General features: G+C 42.6%; 19 non-coding genes across 19 annotated transcripts; all 19 read left to right on the top strand.

Annotated features, from left to right (window-relative positions):
- Window positions 1–244: 244 nt before the first annotated feature.
- Window positions 245–316, top strand: trnap-ugg. Its single transcript has one exon. It is a non-coding gene; the product is annotated as a tRNA-Pro (tRNA).
- An 863-nt stretch (window positions 317–1,179) lies between these two features.
- Window positions 1,180–1,251, top strand: trnap-ugg. Its single transcript has one exon. It is a non-coding gene; the product is annotated as a tRNA-Pro (tRNA).
- An 872-nt stretch (window positions 1,252–2,123) lies between these two features.
- On the top strand, window positions 2,124–2,195 carry trnap-ugg. Its single transcript has one exon. It is a non-coding gene; the product is annotated as a tRNA-Pro (tRNA).
- Window positions 2,196–3,058: 863 nt separating this feature from the next.
- On the top strand, window positions 3,059–3,130 carry trnap-ugg. Its single transcript has one exon. It is a non-coding gene; the product is annotated as a tRNA-Pro (tRNA).
- An 862-nt stretch (window positions 3,131–3,992) lies between these two features.
- On the top strand, window positions 3,993–4,064 carry trnap-ugg. The gene has a single exon. It is a non-coding gene; the product is annotated as a tRNA-Pro (tRNA).
- An 863-nt stretch (window positions 4,065–4,927) lies between these two features.
- Window positions 4,928–4,999, top strand: trnap-ugg. Its single transcript has one exon. It is a non-coding gene; the product is annotated as a tRNA-Pro (tRNA).
- An 872-nt stretch (window positions 5,000–5,871) lies between these two features.
- On the top strand, window positions 5,872–5,943 carry trnap-ugg. The gene has a single exon. It is a non-coding gene; the product is annotated as a tRNA-Pro (tRNA).
- Window positions 5,944–6,806: 863 nt separating this feature from the next.
- On the top strand, window positions 6,807–6,878 carry trnap-ugg. The gene has a single exon. It is a non-coding gene; the product is annotated as a tRNA-Pro (tRNA).
- An 863-nt stretch (window positions 6,879–7,741) lies between these two features.
- trnap-ugg lies at window positions 7,742–7,813 on the top strand. Its single transcript has one exon. It is a non-coding gene; the product is annotated as a tRNA-Pro (tRNA).
- An 864-nt stretch (window positions 7,814–8,677) lies between these two features.
- Window positions 8,678–8,749, top strand: trnap-ugg. Its single transcript has one exon. It is a non-coding gene; the product is annotated as a tRNA-Pro (tRNA).
- An 863-nt stretch (window positions 8,750–9,612) lies between these two features.
- trnap-ugg lies at window positions 9,613–9,684 on the top strand. The gene has a single exon. It is a non-coding gene; the product is annotated as a tRNA-Pro (tRNA).
- Window positions 9,685–10,547: 863 nt separating this feature from the next.
- Window positions 10,548–10,619, top strand: trnap-ugg. Its single transcript has one exon. It is a non-coding gene; the product is annotated as a tRNA-Pro (tRNA).
- An 864-nt stretch (window positions 10,620–11,483) lies between these two features.
- trnap-ugg lies at window positions 11,484–11,555 on the top strand. Its single transcript has one exon. It is a non-coding gene; the product is annotated as a tRNA-Pro (tRNA).
- Window positions 11,556–12,418: 863 nt separating this feature from the next.
- Window positions 12,419–12,490, top strand: trnap-ugg. Its single transcript has one exon. It is a non-coding gene; the product is annotated as a tRNA-Pro (tRNA).
- Window positions 12,491–13,353: 863 nt separating this feature from the next.
- Window positions 13,354–13,425, top strand: trnap-ugg. Its single transcript has one exon. It is a non-coding gene; the product is annotated as a tRNA-Pro (tRNA).
- An 864-nt stretch (window positions 13,426–14,289) lies between these two features.
- Window positions 14,290–14,361, top strand: trnap-ugg. The gene has a single exon. It is a non-coding gene; the product is annotated as a tRNA-Pro (tRNA).
- An 863-nt stretch (window positions 14,362–15,224) lies between these two features.
- Window positions 15,225–15,296, top strand: trnap-ugg. The gene has a single exon. It is a non-coding gene; the product is annotated as a tRNA-Pro (tRNA).
- Window positions 15,297–16,159: 863 nt separating this feature from the next.
- Window positions 16,160–16,231, top strand: trnap-ugg. The gene has a single exon. It is a non-coding gene; the product is annotated as a tRNA-Pro (tRNA).
- An 864-nt stretch (window positions 16,232–17,095) lies between these two features.
- Window positions 17,096–17,167, top strand: trnap-ugg. Its single transcript has one exon. It is a non-coding gene; the product is annotated as a tRNA-Pro (tRNA).
- Window positions 17,168–17,471: the final 304 nt, after the last annotated feature.

The following is a 17,471-nucleotide window of genomic DNA, read 5'->3' as shown; positions in this document are numbered from 1 at the left end:
TACATTTAGCTCTTTCTTCATTTGTTTCTTGCTGTTACAGCTAATGAAGATTGAATCTGAAAGACTCAGGAGATGAATTACAGAGTATTTGAACTGAAACCTGGTCAACTGCTTGGAAGATAGCTACGCTCACAAGTATACCACCAACACTCACGTGATCCACTGTGGCCTGGCAACATCGACCTGTCAATGCATATTCTCACCGTCATTGCTGGCGACTGCAAAACAATGTCTTGAAATAAATGGCTCGTTGGTCTAGGGGTATGATTCTCGCTTTGGGTGCGAGAGGTCCCGGGTTCAAATCCCGGACGAGCCCTTTTGAAGAGCCTTTAACAATGTGAGACAGGCGGATCTTGGGCAACTGGTTGGAGGGGCGACTGCTACCACTGGAGTGCAGGACCAGGTGGACAAGTGATTAAGGCAATGGACTGCTAATCCATTGTGCTCTGCACTAGTGGGTTCAGCATCGCACAACATGTATTAATTTCTTCCTTGGTTAAAAAACCTGTCCTTTTACCGGGACATAGGTTACCTTCAGACGAGTCCCTTGACACTTGTGGGGGTCGTAGAGCAAAACTGAGAACAGCATTGTGTTTGTGAGAGTCTCCCCTTTCCAAAGAATGGGCAAACTATTTTGTAGGTCAAACCGTTCTGAAGCTATAGACATTTGTATGAGAAGACAGATTTTAGGGATGTGTCATGTTTTGACAAACATTGCTCTCGCTCTGCCACATTTCACCAAAAATGCAGAGGTGTAACATCAGCAGTTATGGTAGGACTGAGAAGCATCCAGTGCAAAATGTGTGACATTTCTAATTTAAAACTGAGAGATTCCAATGTTTTTTTGTTTTTTTATTCACATACCGGTGCGTCAATCGGATCAAATGAAATGAGATCCAATTGATTTTGATGTCTACTTTTTAATTGTTAAAATCTACATTTAGCTCTTTCTTCATTTGTTTCTTGCTGTTACAGCTAATGAAGATTGAATCTGAAAGACTCAGGAGATGAATTACAGAGTATTTGAACTGAAACCTGGTCAACTGCTTGGAAGATAGCTATGCTCACAAGTATATCACCAACACTCACGTGATCCACTGTGGCCTGGCAACATCGACCTGTCAATGCATATTCTCACCGTCATTGCTGGCGACTGCAAAACAATGTCTTGAAATAAATGGCTCGTTGGTCTAGGGGTATGATTCTTGCTTTGGGTGCGAGAGGTCCCGGGTTCAAATCCCGGACGAGCCCTTTTGAAGAGCCTTTAACAATGTAAACAATGTGAGACAGGCGGATCTTGGGCAACTGGTTGGAGGGGCGACTGCTACCACTGGAGCGCAGGACCAGGTGGACAAGTGATTAAGGTAATGGACTGCTAATCCATTGTGCTCTGCACTAGTGGGTTCAGCATCGCACAACATGTATTAATTTCTTCCTTGGTTAAAAAACCTGTCCTTTTACCGGGACATAGGTTACCTTCAGACGAGTCCCTTGACACTTGTGGGGGTCGTAGAGCAAAACTGAGAACAGCATTGTGTTTGTGAGAGTCTCCCCTTTCCAAAGAATGGGCAAACTATTTTGTAGGTCAAACCGTTCTGAAGCTATAGACATTTGTATGAGAAGACAGATTTTAGGGATGTGTCATGTTTTGACAAACATTGCTCTCGCTCTGCCACATTTCACCAAAAATGCAGAGGTGTAACATCAGCAGTTATGGTAGGACTGAGAAGCATCCAGTGCAAAATGTGTGACATTTCTAATTTAAAACTGAGAGATTCCAATGTTTTTTTGTTTTTTTATTCACATACCGGTGCGTCAATCGGATCAAATGAAATGAGATCCAATTGATTTTGATGTCTACTTTTTAATTGTTAAAATCTACATTTATCTCTTTCTTCATTTGTTTCTTGCTGTTACAGCTAATGAAGATTGAATCTGAAAGACTCAGGAGATGAATTACAGAGTATTTGAACTGAAACCTGGTCAACTGCTTGGAAGATAGCTATGCTCACAAGTATACCACCAACACTCACGTGATCCACTGTGGCCTGGCAACATCGACCTGTCAATGCATATTCTCACCGTCATTGCTGGCGACTGCAAAACAATGTCTTGAAATAAATGGCTCGTTGGTCTAGGGGTATGATTCTCGCTTTGGGTGCGAGAGGTCCCGGGTTCAAATCCCGGACGATCCCTTTTGAAGAGCCTTTAACAATGTGAGACAGGCGGATCTTGGGCAACTGGTTGGAGGGGCGACTGCTACCACTGGAGCGCAGGACCAGGTGGACAAGTGATTAAGGCAATGGAATGCTAATCCATTGTGCTCTGCACTAGTGGGTTCAGCATCGCACAACATGTATTAATTTCTTCCTTGGTTAAAAAACCTGTCCTTTTACCGGGACATAGGTTACCTTCAGACAAGTCCCTTGACACTTGTGGGGGTCGTAGAGCAAAACTGAGAACAGTATTGTGTTTGTGAGAGTCTCCCCTTTCCAAAGAATGGGCAAACTATTTTGTAGGTCAAACCGTTCTGAAGCTATAGACATTTGTATGAGAAGACAGATTTTAGGGATGTGTCATGTTTTGACAAACATTGCTCTCGCTCTGCCACATTTCACCAAAAATGCAGAGGTGTAACATCAGCAGTTATGGTAGGACTGAGAAGCATCCAGTGCAAAATGTGTGACATTTCTAATTTAAAACTGAGAGATTCCAATGTTTTTTTGTTTTTTTATTCACATACCGGTGCGTCAATCGGATCAAATGAAATGAGATCCAATTGATTTTGATGTCTACTTTTTAATTGTTAAAATCTACATTTAGCTCTTTCTTCATTTGTTTCTTGCTGTTACAGCTAATGAAGATTGAATCTGAAAGACTCAGGAGATGAATTACAGAGTATTTGAACTGAAACCTGGTCAACTGCTTGGAAGATAGCTATGCTCACAAGTATACCACCAACACTCACGTGATCCACTGTGGCCTGGCAACATCGACCTGTCAATGCATATTCTCACCGTCATTGCTGGCGACTGCAAAACAATGTCTTGAAATAAATGGCTCGTTGGTCTAGGGGTATGATTCTTGCTTTGGGTGTGAGAGGTCCCGGGTTCAAATCCCGGACGAGCCCTTTTGAAGAGCCTTTAACAATGTGAGACAGGCGGATCTTGGGCAACTGGTTGGAGGGGCGACTGCTACCACTGGAGCGCAGGACCAGGTGGACAAGTGATTAAGGCAATGGAATGCTAATCCATTGTGCTCTGCACTAGTGGGTTCAGCATCGCACAACATGTATTAATTTCTTCCTTGGTTAAAAAACCTGTCCTTTTACCGGGACATAGGTTACCTTCAGACGAGTCCCTTGACACTTGTGGGGGTCGTAGAGCAAAACTGAGAACAGCATTGTGTTTGTGAGAGTCTCCCCTTTCCAAAGAATGGGCAAACTATTTTGTAGGTCAAACCGTTCTGAAGCTATAGACATTTGTATGAGAAGACAGATTTTAGGGATGTGTCATGTTTTGACAAACATTGCTCTCGCTCTGCCACATTTCACCAAAAATGCAGAGGTGTAACATCAGCAGTTATGGTAGGACTGAGAAGCATCCAGTGCAAAATGTGTGACATTTCTAATTTAAAACTGAGAGATTCCAATGTTTTTTTTTTTTTTATTCACATACCGGTGCGTCAATCGGATCAAATGAAATGAGATCCAATTGATTTTGATGTCTACTTTTTAATTGTTAAAATCTACATTTAGCTCTTTCTTCATTTGTTTCTTGCTGTTACAGCTAATGAAGATTGAATCTGAAAGACTCAGGAGATGAATTACAGAGTATTTGAACTGAAACCTGGTCAACTGCTTGGAAGATAGCTACGCTCACAAGTATACCACCAACACTCACGTGATCCACTGTGGCCTGGCAACATCGACCTGTCAATGCATATTCTCACCGTCATTGCTGGCGACTGCAAAACAATGTCTTGAAATAAATGGCTCGTTGGTCTAGGGGTATGATTCTCGCTTTGGGTGCGAGAGGTCCCGGGTTCAAATCCCGGACGAGCCCTTTTGAAGAGCCTTTAACAATGTGAGACAGGCGGATCTTGGGCAACTGGTTGGAGGGGCGACTGCTACCACTGGAGTGCAGGACCAGGTGGACAAGTGATTAAGGCAATGGACTGCTAATCCATTGTGCTCTGCACTAGTGGGTTCAGCATCGCACAACATGTATTAATTTCTTCCTTGGTTAAAAAACCTGTCCTTTTACCGGGACATAGGTTACCTTCAGACGAGTCCCTTGACACTTGTGGGGGTCGTAGAGCAAAACTGAGAACAGCATTGTGTTTGTGAGAGTCTCCCCTTTCCAAAGAATGGGCAAACTATTTTGTAGGTCAAACCGTTCTGAAGCTATAGACATTTGTATGAGAAGACAGATTTTAGGGATGTGTCATGTTTTGACAAACATTGCTCTCGCTCTGCCACATTTCACCAAAAATGCAGAGGTGTAACATCAGCAGTTATGGTAGGACTGAGAAGCATCCAGTGCAAAATGTGTGACATTTCTAATTTAAAACTGAGAGATTCCAATGTTTTTTTGTTTTTTTATTCACATACCGGTGCGTCAATCGGATCAAATGAAATGAGATCCAATTGATTTTGATGTCTACTTTTTAATTGTTAAAATCTACATTTAGCTCTTTCTTCATTTGTTTCTTGCTGTTACAGCTAATGAAGATTGAATCTGAAAGACTCAGGAGATGAATTACAGAGTATTTGAACTGAAACCTGGTCAACTGCTTGGAAGATAGCTATGCTCACAAGTATATCACCAACACTCACGTGATCCACTGTGGCCTGGCAACATCGACCTGTCAATGCATATTCTCACCGTCATTGCTGGCGACTGCAAAACAATGTCTTGAAATAAATGGCTCGTTGGTCTAGGGGTATGATTCTTGCTTTGGGTGCGAGAGGTCCCGGGTTCAAATCCCGGACGAGCCCTTTTGAAGAGCCTTTAACAATGTAAACAATGTGAGACAGGCGGATCTTGGGCAACTGGTTGGAGGGGCGACTGCTACCACTGGAGCGCAGGACCAGGTGGACAAGTGATTAAGGTAATGGACTGCTAATCCATTGTGCTCTGCACTAGTGGGTTCAGCATCGCACAACATGTATTAATTTCTTCCTTGGTTAAAAAACCTGTCCTTTTACCGGGACATAGGTTACCTTCAGACGAGTCCCTTGACACTTGTGGGGGTCGTAGAGCAAAACTGAGAACAGCATTGTGTTTGTGAGAGTCTCCCCTTTCCAAAGAATGGGCAAACTATTTTGTAGGTCAAACCGTTCTGAAGCTATAGACATTTGTATGAGAAGACAGATTTTAGGGATGTGTCATGTTTTGACAAACATTGCTCTCGCTCTGCCACATTTCACCAAAAATGCAGAGGTGTAACATCAGCATTTATGGTAGGACTGAGAAGCATCCAGTGCAAAATGTGTGACATTTCTAATTTAAAACTGAGAGATTCCAATGTTTTTTTGTTTTTTTATTCACATACCGGTGCGTCAATCGGATCAAATGAAATGAGATCCAATTGATTTTGATGTCTACTTTTTAATTGTTAAAATCTACATTTATCTCTTTCTTCATTTGTTTCTTGCTGTTACAGCTAATGAAGATTGAATCTGAAAGACTCAGGAGATGAATTACAGAGTATTTGAACTGAAACCTGGTCAACTGCTTGGAAGATAGCTATGCTCACAAGTATACCACCAACACTCACGTGATCCACTGTGGCCTGGCAACATCGACCTGTCAATGCATATTCTCACCGTCATTGCTGGCGACTGCAAAACAATGTCTTGAAATAAATGGCTCGTTGGTCTAGGGGTATGATTCTTGCTTTGGGTGTGAGAGGTCCCGGGTTCAAATCCCGGACGAGCCCTTTTGAAGAGCCTTTAACAATGTGAGACAGGCGGATCTTGGGCAACTGGTTGGAGGGGCGACTGCTACCACTGGAGCGCAGGACCAGGTGGACAAGTGATTAAGGCAATGGAATGCTAATCCATTGTGCTCTGCACTAGTGGGTTCAGCATCGCACAACATGTATTAATTTCTTCCTTGGTTAAAAAACCTGTCCTTTTACCGGGACATAGGTTACCTTCAGACGAGTCCCTTGACACTTGTGGGGGTCGTAGAGCAAAACTGCGAACAGCATTGTGTTTGTGAGAGTCTCCCCTTTCCAAAGAATGGGCAAACTATTTTGTAGGTCAAACCGTTCTGAAGCTATAGACATTTGTATGAGAAGACAGATTTTAGGGATGTGTCATGTTTTGACAAACATTGCTCTCGCTCTGCCACATTTCACCAAAAATGCAGAGGTGTAACATCAGCAGTTATGGTAGGACTGAGAAGCATCCAGTGCAAAATGTGTGACATTTCTAATTTAAAACTGAGAGATTCCAATGTTTTTTTGTTTTTTTATTCACATACCGGTGCGTCAATCGGATCAAATGAAATGAGATCCAATTGATTTTGATGTCTACTTTTTAATTGTTAAAATCTACATTTAGCTCTTTCTTCATTTGTTTCTTGCTGTTACAGCTAATGAAGATTGAATCTGAAAGACTCAGGAGATGAATTACAGAGTATTTGAACTGAAACCTGGTCAACTGCTTGGAAGATAGCTATGCTCACAAGTATACCACCAACACTCACGTGATCCACTGTGGCCTGGCAACATCGACCTGTCAATGCATATTCTCACCGTCATTGCTGGCGACTGCAAAACAATGTCTTGAAATAAATGGCTCGTTGGTCTAGGGGTATGATTCTCGCTTTGGGTGCGAGAGGTCCCGGGTTCAAATCCCGGACGATCCCTTTTGAAGAGCCTTTAACAATGTGAGACAGGCGGATCTTGGGCAACTGGTTGGAGGGGCGACTGCTACCACTGGAGCGCAGGACCAGGTGGACAAGTGATTAAGGCAATGGAATGCTAATCCATTGTGCTCTGCACTAGTGGGTTCAGCATCGCACAACATGTATTAATTTCTTCCTTGGTTAAAAAACCTGTCCTTTTACCGGGACATAGGTTACCTTCAGACAAGTCCCTTGACACTTGTGGGGGTCGTAGAGCAAAACTGAGAACAGTATTGTGTTTGTGAGAGTCTCCCCTTTCCAAAGAATGGGCAAACTATTTTGTAGGTCAAACCGTTCTGAAGCTATAGACATTTGTATGAGAAGACAGATTTTAGGGATGTGTCATGTTTTGACAAACATTGCTCTCGCTCTGCCACATTTCACCAAAAATGCAGAGGTGTAACATCAGCAGTTATGGTAGGACTGAGAAGCATCCAGTGCAAAATGTGTGACATTTCTAATTTAAAACTGAGAGATTCCAATGTTTTTTTGTTTTTTTATTCACATACCGGTGCGTCAATCGGATCAAATGAAATGAGATCCAATTGATTTTGATGTCTACTTTTTAATTGTTAAAATCTACATTTAGCTCTTTCTTCATTTGTTTCTTGCTGTTACAGCTAATGAAGATTGAATCTGAAAGACTCAGGAGATGAATTACAGAGTATTTGAACTGAAACCTGGTCAACTGCTTGGAAGATAGCTATGCTCACAAGTATACCACCAACACTCACGTGATCCACTGTGGCCTGGCAACATCGACCTGTCAATGCATATTCTCACCGTCATTGCTGGCGACTGCAAAACAATGTCTTGAAATAAATGGCTCGTTGGTCTAGGGGTATGATTCTCGCTTTGGGTGCGAGAGGTCCCGGGTTCAAATCCCGGACGAGCCCTTTTGAAGAGCCTTTAACAATTTGAGACAGGCGGATCTTGGGCAACTGGTTGGAGTTGGCGACTGCTACCACTGGAGCGCAGGACCAGGTGGACAAGTGATTAAGGCAATGGACTGCTAATTCATTGTGCTCTGCACTAGTGGGTTCAGCATCGCACAACATGTATTAATTTCTTCCTTGGTTAAAAAACCTGTCCTTTTACCGGGACATAGGTTACCTTCAGACAAGTCCCTTGACACTTGTGGGGGTCGTAGAGCAAAACTGAGAACAGTATTGTGTTTGTGAGAGTCTCCCCTTTCCAAAGAATGGGCAAACAATTTTGTAGGTCAAACTGTTCTGAAGCTATAGACATTTGTATGAGAAGACAGATTTTAGGGATGTGTCATGTTTTGACAAATATTGCTCTCGCTCTGCCACATTTCACCAAAAATGCAGAGGTGTAACATCAGCAGTTATGGTAGGACTGAGAAGCATCCAGTGCAAAATGTGTGACATTTCTAATTTAAAACTGAGAGATTCCAATGTTTTTTTGTTTTTTTATTCACATACCGGTGCGTCAATCGGATCAAATGAAATGAGATCCAATTGATTTTGATGTCTACTTTTTAATTGTTAAAATCTACATTTAGCTCTTTCTTCATTTGTTTCTTGCTGTTACAGCTAATGAAGATTGAATCTGAAAGACTCAGGAGATGAATTACAGAGTATTTGAACTGAAACCTGGTCAACTGCTTGGAAGATAGCTATGCTCACAAGTATACCACCAACACTCACGTGATCCACTGTGGCCTGGCAACATCGACCTGTCAATGCATATTCTCACCGTCATTGCTGGCGACTGCAAAACAATGTCTTGAAATAAATGGCTCGTTGGTCTAGGGGTATGATTCTCGCTTTGGGTGCGAGAGTTCCCGGGTTCAAATCCCGGACGAGCCCTTTTGAAGAGCCTTTAACAATTTGAGACAGGCGGATCTTGGGCAACTGGTTGGAGGGGCGACTGCTACCACTGGAGCGCAGGACCAGGTGGACAAGTGATTAAGGCAATGGACTGCTAATCCATTGTGCTCTGCACTAGTGGGTTCAGCATCGCACAACATGTATTAATTTCTTCCTTGGTTAAAAAACCTGTCCTTTTACCGGGACATAGGTTACCTTCAGACAAGTCCCTTGACACTTGTGGGGGTTGTAGAGCAAAACTGAGAACAGTATTGTGTTTGTGAGAGTCTCCCCTTTCCAAAGAATGGGCAAACAATTTTGTAGGTCAAACCGTTCTGAAGCTATAGACATTTGTATGAGAAGAAAGATTTTAGGGATGTGTCATGTTTTGACAAACATTGCTCTCGCTCTGCCACATTTCACCAAAAATGCAGAGGTGTAACATCAGCAGTTATGGTAGGACTGAGAAGCATCCAGTGCAAAATGTGTGACATTTCTAATTTAAAACTGAGAGATTCCAATGTTTTTTTGTTTTTTTATTCACATACCGGTGCGTCAATCGGATCAAATGAAATGAGATCCAATTGATTTTGATGTCTACTTTTTAATTGTTAAAATCTACATTTAGCTCTTTCTTCATTTGTTTCTTGCTGTTACAGCTAATGAAGATTGAATCTGAAAGACTCAGGAGATGAATTACAGAGTATTTGAACTGAAACCTGGTCAACTGCTTGGAAGATAGCTATGCTCACAAGTATACCACCAACACTCACGTGATCCACTGTGGCCTGGCAACATCGACCTGTCAATGCATATTCTCACCGTCATTGCTGGCGACTGCAAAACAATGTCTTGAAATAAATGGCTCGTTGGTCTAGGGGTATGATTCTCGCTTTGGGTGCGAGAGTTCCCGGGTTCAAATCCCGGACGAGCCCTTTTGAAGAGCCTTTAACAATTTGAGACAGGCGGATCTTGGGCAACTGGTTGGAGGGGCGACTGCTACCACTGGAGCGCAGGACCAGGTGGACAAGTGATTAAGGCAATGGACTGCTAATCCATTGTGCTCTGCACTAGTGGGTTCAGCATCGCACAACATGTATTAATTTCTTCCTTGGTTAAAAAACCTGTCCTTTTACCGGGACATAGGTTACCTTCAGACAAGTCCCTTGACACTTGTGGGGGTTGTAGAGCAAAACTGAGAACAGTATTGTGTTTGTGAGAGTCTCCCCTTTCCAAAGAATGGGCAAACAATTTTGTAGGTCAAACCGTTCTGAAGCTATAGACATTTGTATGAGAAGAAAGATTTTAGGGATGTGTCATGTTTTGACAAACATTGCTCTCGCTCTGCCACATTTCACCAACAATGCAGAGGTGTAACATCAGCAGTTATGGTAGGACTGAGAAGCATCCAGTGCAAAATGTGTGACATTTCTAATTTAAAACTGAGAGATTCCAATGTTTTTTTGTTTTTTTATTCACATACCGGTGCGTCAATCGGATCAAATGAAATGAGATCCAATTGATTTTGATGTCTACTTTTTAATTGTTAAAATCTACATTTAGCTCTTTCTTCATTTGTTTCTTGCTGTTACAGCTAATGAAGATTGAATCTGAAAGACTCAGGAGATGAATTACAGAGTATTTGAACTGAAACCTGGTCAACTGCTTGGAAGATAGCTATGCTCACAAGTATACCACCAACACTCACGTGATCCACTGTGGCCTGGCAACATCGACCTGTCACTGCATATTCTCACCGTCATTGCTGGCGACTGCAAAACAATGTCTTGAAATAAATGGCTCGTTGGTCTAGGGGTATGATTCTCGCTTTGGGTGCGAGAGGTCCCGGGTTCAAATCCCGGACGAGCCCTTTTGAAGAGCCTTTAACAATTTGAGACAGGCGGATCTTGGGCAACTGGTTGGAGGGGCGACTGCTACCACTGGAGCGCAGGACCAGGTGGACAAGTGATTAAGGCAATGGACTGCTAATCCATTGTGCTCTGCACTAGTGGGTTCAGCATCGCACAACATGTATTAATTTCTTCCTTGGTTAAAAAACCTGTCCTTTTACCGGGACATAGGTTACCTTCAGACAAGTCCCTTGACACTTGTGGGGGTCGTAGAGCAAAACTGAGAACAGTATTGTGTTTGTGAGAGTCTCCCCTTTCCAAAGAATGGGCAAACTATTTTGTAGGTCAAACCGTTCTGAAGCTATAGACATTTGTATGAGAAGACAGATTTTAGGGATGTGTCATGTTTTGACAAACATTGCTCTCGCTCTGCCACATTTCACCAAAAATGCAGAGGTGTAACATCAGCAGTTATGGTAGGACTGAGAAGCATCCAGTGCAAAATGTGTGACATTTCTAATTTAAAACTGAGAGATTCCAATGTTTTTTTGTTTTTTTATTCACATACCGGTGCGTCAATCGGATCAAATGAAATGAGATCCAATTGATTTTGATGTCTACTTTTTAATTGTTAAAATCTACATTTAGCTCTTTCTTCATTTCTTTCTTGCTGTTACAGCTAATGAAGATTGAATCTGAAAGACTCAGGAGATGAATTACAGAGTATTTGAACTGAAACCTGGTCAACTGCTTGGAAGATAGCTATGCTCACAAGTACATCCACCAACACTCACGTGATCCACTGTGGCCTGGCAACATCGACCTGTCAATGCATATTCTCACCGTCATTGCTGGCGACTGCAAAACAATGTCTTGAAATAAATGGCTCGTTGGTCTAGGGGTATGATTCTCGCTTTGGGTGCGAGAGGTCCCGGGTTCAAATCCCGGACGAGCCCTTTTGAAGAGCCTTTAACAATTTGAGACAGGCGGATCTTGGGCAACTGGTTGGAGGGGCGACTGCTACCACTGGAGCGCAGGACCAGGTGGACAAGTGATTAAGGCAATGGACTGCTAATCCATTGTGCTCTCCACTAGTGGGTTCAGCATCGCACAACATGTATTAATTTCTTCCTTGGTTAAAAAACCTGTCCTTTTACCGGGACATAGGTTACCTTCAGACAAGTCCCTTGACACTTGTGGGGGTCGTAGAGCAAAACTGAGAACAGTATTGTGTTTGTGAGAGTCTCCCCTTTCCAAAGAATGGGCAAACAATTTTGTAGGTCAAACCGTTCTGAAGCTATAGACATTTGTATGAGAAGACAGATTTTAGGGATGTGTCATGTTTTGACAAACATTGCTCTCGCTCTGCCACATTTCACCAAAAATGCAGAGGTGTAACATCAGCAGTTATGGTAGGACTGAGAAGCATCCAGTGCAAAATGTGTGACATTTCTAATTTAAAACTGAGAGATTCCAATGTTTTTTTGTTTTTTTATTCACATACCGGTGCGTCAATCGGATCAAATGAAATGAGATCCAATTGATTTTGATGTCTACTTTTTAATTGTTAAAATCTACATTTAGCTCTTTCTTCATTTGTTTCTTGCTGTTACAGCTAATGAAGATTGAATCTGAAAGACTCAGGAGATGAATTACAGAGTATTTGAACTGAAACCTGGTCAACTGCTTGGAAGATAGCTATGCTCACAAGTATACCACCAACACTCACGTGATCCACTGTGGCCTGGCAACATCGACCTGTCAATGCATATTCTCACCGTCATTGCTGGCGACTGCAAAACAATGTCTTGAAATAAATGGCTCGTTGGTCTAGGGGTATGATTCTCGCTTTGGGTGCGAGAGGTCCCGGGTTCAAATCCCGGACGAGCCCTTTTGAAGAGCCTTTAACAATTTGAGACAGGCGGATCTTGGGCAACTGGTTGGAGGGGCGACTGCTACCACTGGAGCGCAGGACCAGGTGGACAAGTGATTAAGGCAATGGACTGCTAATCCATTGTGCTCTGCACTAGTGGGTTCAGCATCGCACAACATTTATTAATTTCTTCCTTGGTTAAAAAACCTGTCCTTTTACCGGGACATAGGTTACCTTCAGACAAGTCCCTTGACACTTGTGGGGGTCGTAGAGCAAAACTGAGAACAGTATTGTGTTTGTGAGAGTCTCCCCTTTCCAAAGAATGGGCAAACAATTTTGTAGGTCAAACCGTTCTGAAGCTATAGACATTTGTATGAGAAGACAGATTTTAGGGATGTGTCATGTTTTGACAAACATTGCTCTCGCTCTGCCACATTTCACCAAAAATGCAGAGGTGTAACATCAGCAGTTATGGTAGGACTGAGAAGCATCCAGTGCAAAATGTGTGACATTTCTAATTTAAAACTGAGAGATTCCAATGTTTTTTTGTTTTTTTATTCACATACCGGTGCGTCAATCGGATCAAATGAAATGAGATCCAATTGATTTTGATGTCTACTTTTTAATTGTTAAAATCTACATTTAGCTCTTTCTTCATTTGTTTCTTGCTGTTACAGCTAATGAAGATTGAATCTGAAAGACTCAGGAGATGAATTACAGAGTATTTGAACTGAAACCTGGTCAACTGCTTGGAAGATAGCTATGCTCACAAGTATACCACCAACACTCACGTGATCCACTGTGGCCTGGCAACATCGACCTGTCAATGCATATTCTCACCGTCATTGCTGGCGACTGCAAAACAATGTCTTGAAATAAATGGCTCGTTGGTCTAGGGGTATGATTCTCGCTTTGGGTGCGAGAGGTCCCGGGTTCAAATCCCGGACGAGCCCTTTTGAAGAGCCTTTAACAATTTGAGACAGGCGGATCTTGGGCAACTGGTTGGAGGGGCGACTGCTACCACTGGAGCGCAGGACCAGGTGGACAAGTGATTAAGGCAATGGACTGCTAATCCATTGTGCTCTGCACTAGTGGGTTCAGCATCGCACAACATTTATTAATTTCTTCCTTGGTTAAAAAACCTGTCCTTTTACCGGGACATAGGTTACCTTCAGACAAGTCCCTTGACACTTGTGGGGGTCGTAGAGCAAAACTGAGAACAGTATTGTGTTTGTGAGAGTCTCCCCTTTCCAAAGAATGGGCAAACTATTTTGTAGGTCAAACCGTTCTGAAGCTATAGACATTTGTATGAGAAGACAGATTTTAGGGATGTGTCATGTTTTGACAAACATTGCTCTCGCTCTGCCACATTTCACCAAAAATGCAGAGGTGTAACATCAGCAGTTATGGTAGGACTGAGAAGCATCCAGTGCAAAATGTGTGACATTTCTAATTTAAAACTGAGAGATTCCAATGTTTTTTTGTTTTTTTATTCACATACCGGTGCGTCAATCGGATCAAATGAAATGAGATCCAATTGATTTTGATGTCTACTTTTTAATTGTTAAAATCTACATTTAGCTCTTTCTTCATTTCTTTCTTGCTGTTACAGCTAATGAAGATTGAATCTGAAAGACTCAGGATATGAATTACAGAGTATTTGAACTGAAACCTGGTCAACTGCTTGGAAGATAGCTATGCTCACAAGTACATCCACCAACACTCACGTGATCCACTGTGGCCTGGCAACATCGACCTGTCAATGCATATTCTCACCGTCATTGCTGGCGACTGCAAAACAATGTCTTGAAATAAATGGCTCGTTGGTCTAGGGGTATGATTCTCGCTTTGGGTGTGAGAGGTCCCGGGTTCAAATCCCGGACGAGCCCTTTTGAAGAGCCTTTAAAAATTTGAGACAGGCGGATCTTGGGCAACTGGTTGGAGGGGCGACTGCTACCACTGGAGCGCAGGACCAGGTGGACAAGTGATTAAGGCAATGGACTGCTAATCCATTGTGCTCTGCACTAGTGGGTTCAGCATCGCACAACATGTATTAATTTCTTCCTTGGTTAAAAAACCTGTCCTTTTACCGGGACATAGGTTACCTTCAGACAAGTCCCTTGACACTTGTGGGGGTCGTAGAGCAAAACTGAGAACAGTATTGTGTTTGTGAGAGTCTCCCCTTTCCAAAGAATGGGCAAACAATTTTGTAGGTCAAACCGTTCTGAAGCTATAGACATTTGTATGAGAAGACAGATTTTAGGGATGTGTCATGTTTTGACAAACATTGCTCTCGCTCTGCCACATTTCACCAAAAATGCAGAGGTGTAACATCAGCAGTTATGGTAGGACTGAGAAGCATCCAGTGCAAAATGTGTGACATTTCTAATTTAAAACTGAGAGATTCCAATGTTTTTTTGTTTTTTTATTCACATACCGGTGCGTCAATCGGATCAAATGAAATGAGATCCAATTGATTTTGATGTCTACTTTTTAATTGTTAAAATCTACATTTAGCTCTTTCTTCATTTGTTTCTTGCTGTTACAGCTAATGAAGATTGAATCTGAAAGACTCAGGAGATGAATTACAGAGTATTTGAACTGAAACCTGGTCAACTGCTTGGAAGATAGCTATGCTCACAAGTATACCACCAACACTCACGTGATCCACTGTGGCCTGGCAACATCGACCTGTCAATGCATATTCTCACCGTCATTGCTGGCGACTGCAAAACAATGTCTTGAAATAAATGGCTCGTTGGTCTAGGGGTATGATTCTCGCTTTGGGTGCGAGAGGTCCCGGGTTCAAATCCCGGACGAGCCCTTTTGAAGAGCCTTTAACAATTTGAGACAGGCGGATCTTGGGCAACTGGTTGGAGGGGCGACTGCTACCACTGGAGCGCAGGACCAGGTGGACAAGTGATTAAGGCAATGGACTGCTAATCCATTGTGCTCTGCACTAGTGGGTTCAGCATCGCACAACATTTATTAATTTCTTCCTTGGTTAAAAAACCTGTCCTTTTACCGGGACATAGGTTACCTTCAGACAAGTCCCTTGACACTTGTGGGGGTCGTAGAGCAAAACTGAGAACAGTATTGTGTTTGTGAGAGTCTCCCCTTTCCAAAGAATGGGCAAACAATTTTGTAGGTCAAACCGTTCTGAAGCTATAGACATTTGTATGAGAAGACAGATTTTAGGGATGTGTCATGTTTTGACAAACATTGCTCTCGCTCTGCCACATTTCACCAAAAATGCAGAGGTGTAACATCAGCAGTTATGGTAGGACTGAGAAGCATCCAGTGCAAAATGTGTGACATTTCTAATTTAAAACTGAGAGATTCCAATGTTTTTTTGTTTTTTTATTCACATACCGGTGCGTCAATCGGATCAAATGAAATGAGATCCAATTGATTTTGATGTCTACTTTTTAATTGTTAAAATCTACATTTAGCTCTTTCTTCATTTGTTTCTTGCTGTTACAGCTAATGAAGATTGAATCTGAAAGACTCAGGAGATGAATTACAGAGTATTTGAACTGAAACCTGGTCAACTGCTTGGAAGATAGCTATGCTCACAAGTATACCACCAACACTCACGTGATCCACTGTGGCCTGGCAACATCGACCTGTCAATGCATATTCTCACCGTCATTGCTGGCGACTGCAAAACAATGTCTTGAAATAAATGGCTCGTTGGTCTAGGGGTATGATTCTCGCTTTGGGTGCGAGAGGTCCCGGGTTCAAATCCCGGACGAGCCCTTTTGAAGAGCCTTTAACAATTTGAGACAGGCGGATCTTGGGCAACTGGTTGGAGGGGCGACTGCTACCACTGGAGCGCAGGACCAGGTGGACAAGTGATTAAGGCAATGGACTGCTAATCCATTGTGCTCTGCACTAGTGGGTTCAGCATCGCACAACATTTATTAATTTCTTCCTTGGTTAAAAAACCTGTCCTTTTACCGGGACATAGGTTACCTTCAGACAAGTCCCTTGACACTTGTGGGGGTCGTAGAGCAAAACTGAGAACAGTATTGTGTTTGTGAGAGTCTCCCCTTTCCAAAGAATGGGCAAACTATTTTGTAGGTCAAACCGTTCTGAAGCTATAGACATTTGTATGAGAAGACAGATTTTAGGGATGTGTCATGTTTTGACAAACATTGCTCTCGCTCTGCCACATTTCACCAAAAATGCAGAGGTGTAACATCAGCAGTTATGGTAGGACTGAGAAGCATCCAGTGCAAAATGTGTGACATTTCTAATTTAAAACTGAGAGATTCCAATGTTTTTTTGTTTTTTTATTCACATACCGGTGCGTCAATCGGATCAAATGAAATGAGATCCAATTGATTTTGATGTCTACTTTTTAATTGTTAAAATCTACATTTAGCTCTTTCTTCATTTCTTTCTTGCTGTTACAGCTAATGAAGATTGAATCTGAAAGACTCAGGATATGAATTACAGAGTATTTGAACTGAAACCTGGTCAACTGCTTGGAAGATAGCTATGCTCACAAGTACATCCACCAACACTCACGTGATCCACTGTGGCCTGGCAACATCGACCTGTCAATGCATATTCTCACCGTCATTGCTGGCGACTGCAAAACAATGTCTTGAAATAAATGGCTCGTTGGTCTAGGGGTATGATTCTCGCTTTGGGTGTGAGAGGTCCCGGGTTCAAATCCCGGACGAGCCCTTTTGAAGAGCCTTTAAAAATTTGAGACAGGCGGATCTTGGGCAACTGGTTGGAGGGGCGACTGCTACCACTGGAGCGCAGGACCAGGTGGACAAGTGATTAAGGCAATGGACTGCTAATCCATTGTGCTCTGCACTAGTGGGTTCAGCATCGCACAACATGTATTAATTTCTTCCTTGGTTAAAAAACCTGTCCTTTTACCGGGACATAGGTTACCTTCAGACAAGTCCCTTGACACTTGTGGGGGTCGTAGAGCAAAACTGAGAACAGTATTGTGTTTGTGAGAGTCTCCCCTTTCCAAAGA

This window comes from Oncorhynchus mykiss, unplaced genomic scaffold (assembly GCF_013265735.2).
Source record: "Oncorhynchus mykiss isolate Arlee unplaced genomic scaffold, USDA_OmykA_1.1 un_scaffold_356, whole genome shotgun sequence".
Taxonomy (NCBI): Eukaryota; Metazoa; Chordata; class Actinopteri; order Salmoniformes; family Salmonidae; genus Oncorhynchus; species Oncorhynchus mykiss.
The sequence above is the reverse complement of the archived record's forward strand: the minus strand, read 5'-3'. Positions and strand labels throughout refer to the sequence as shown.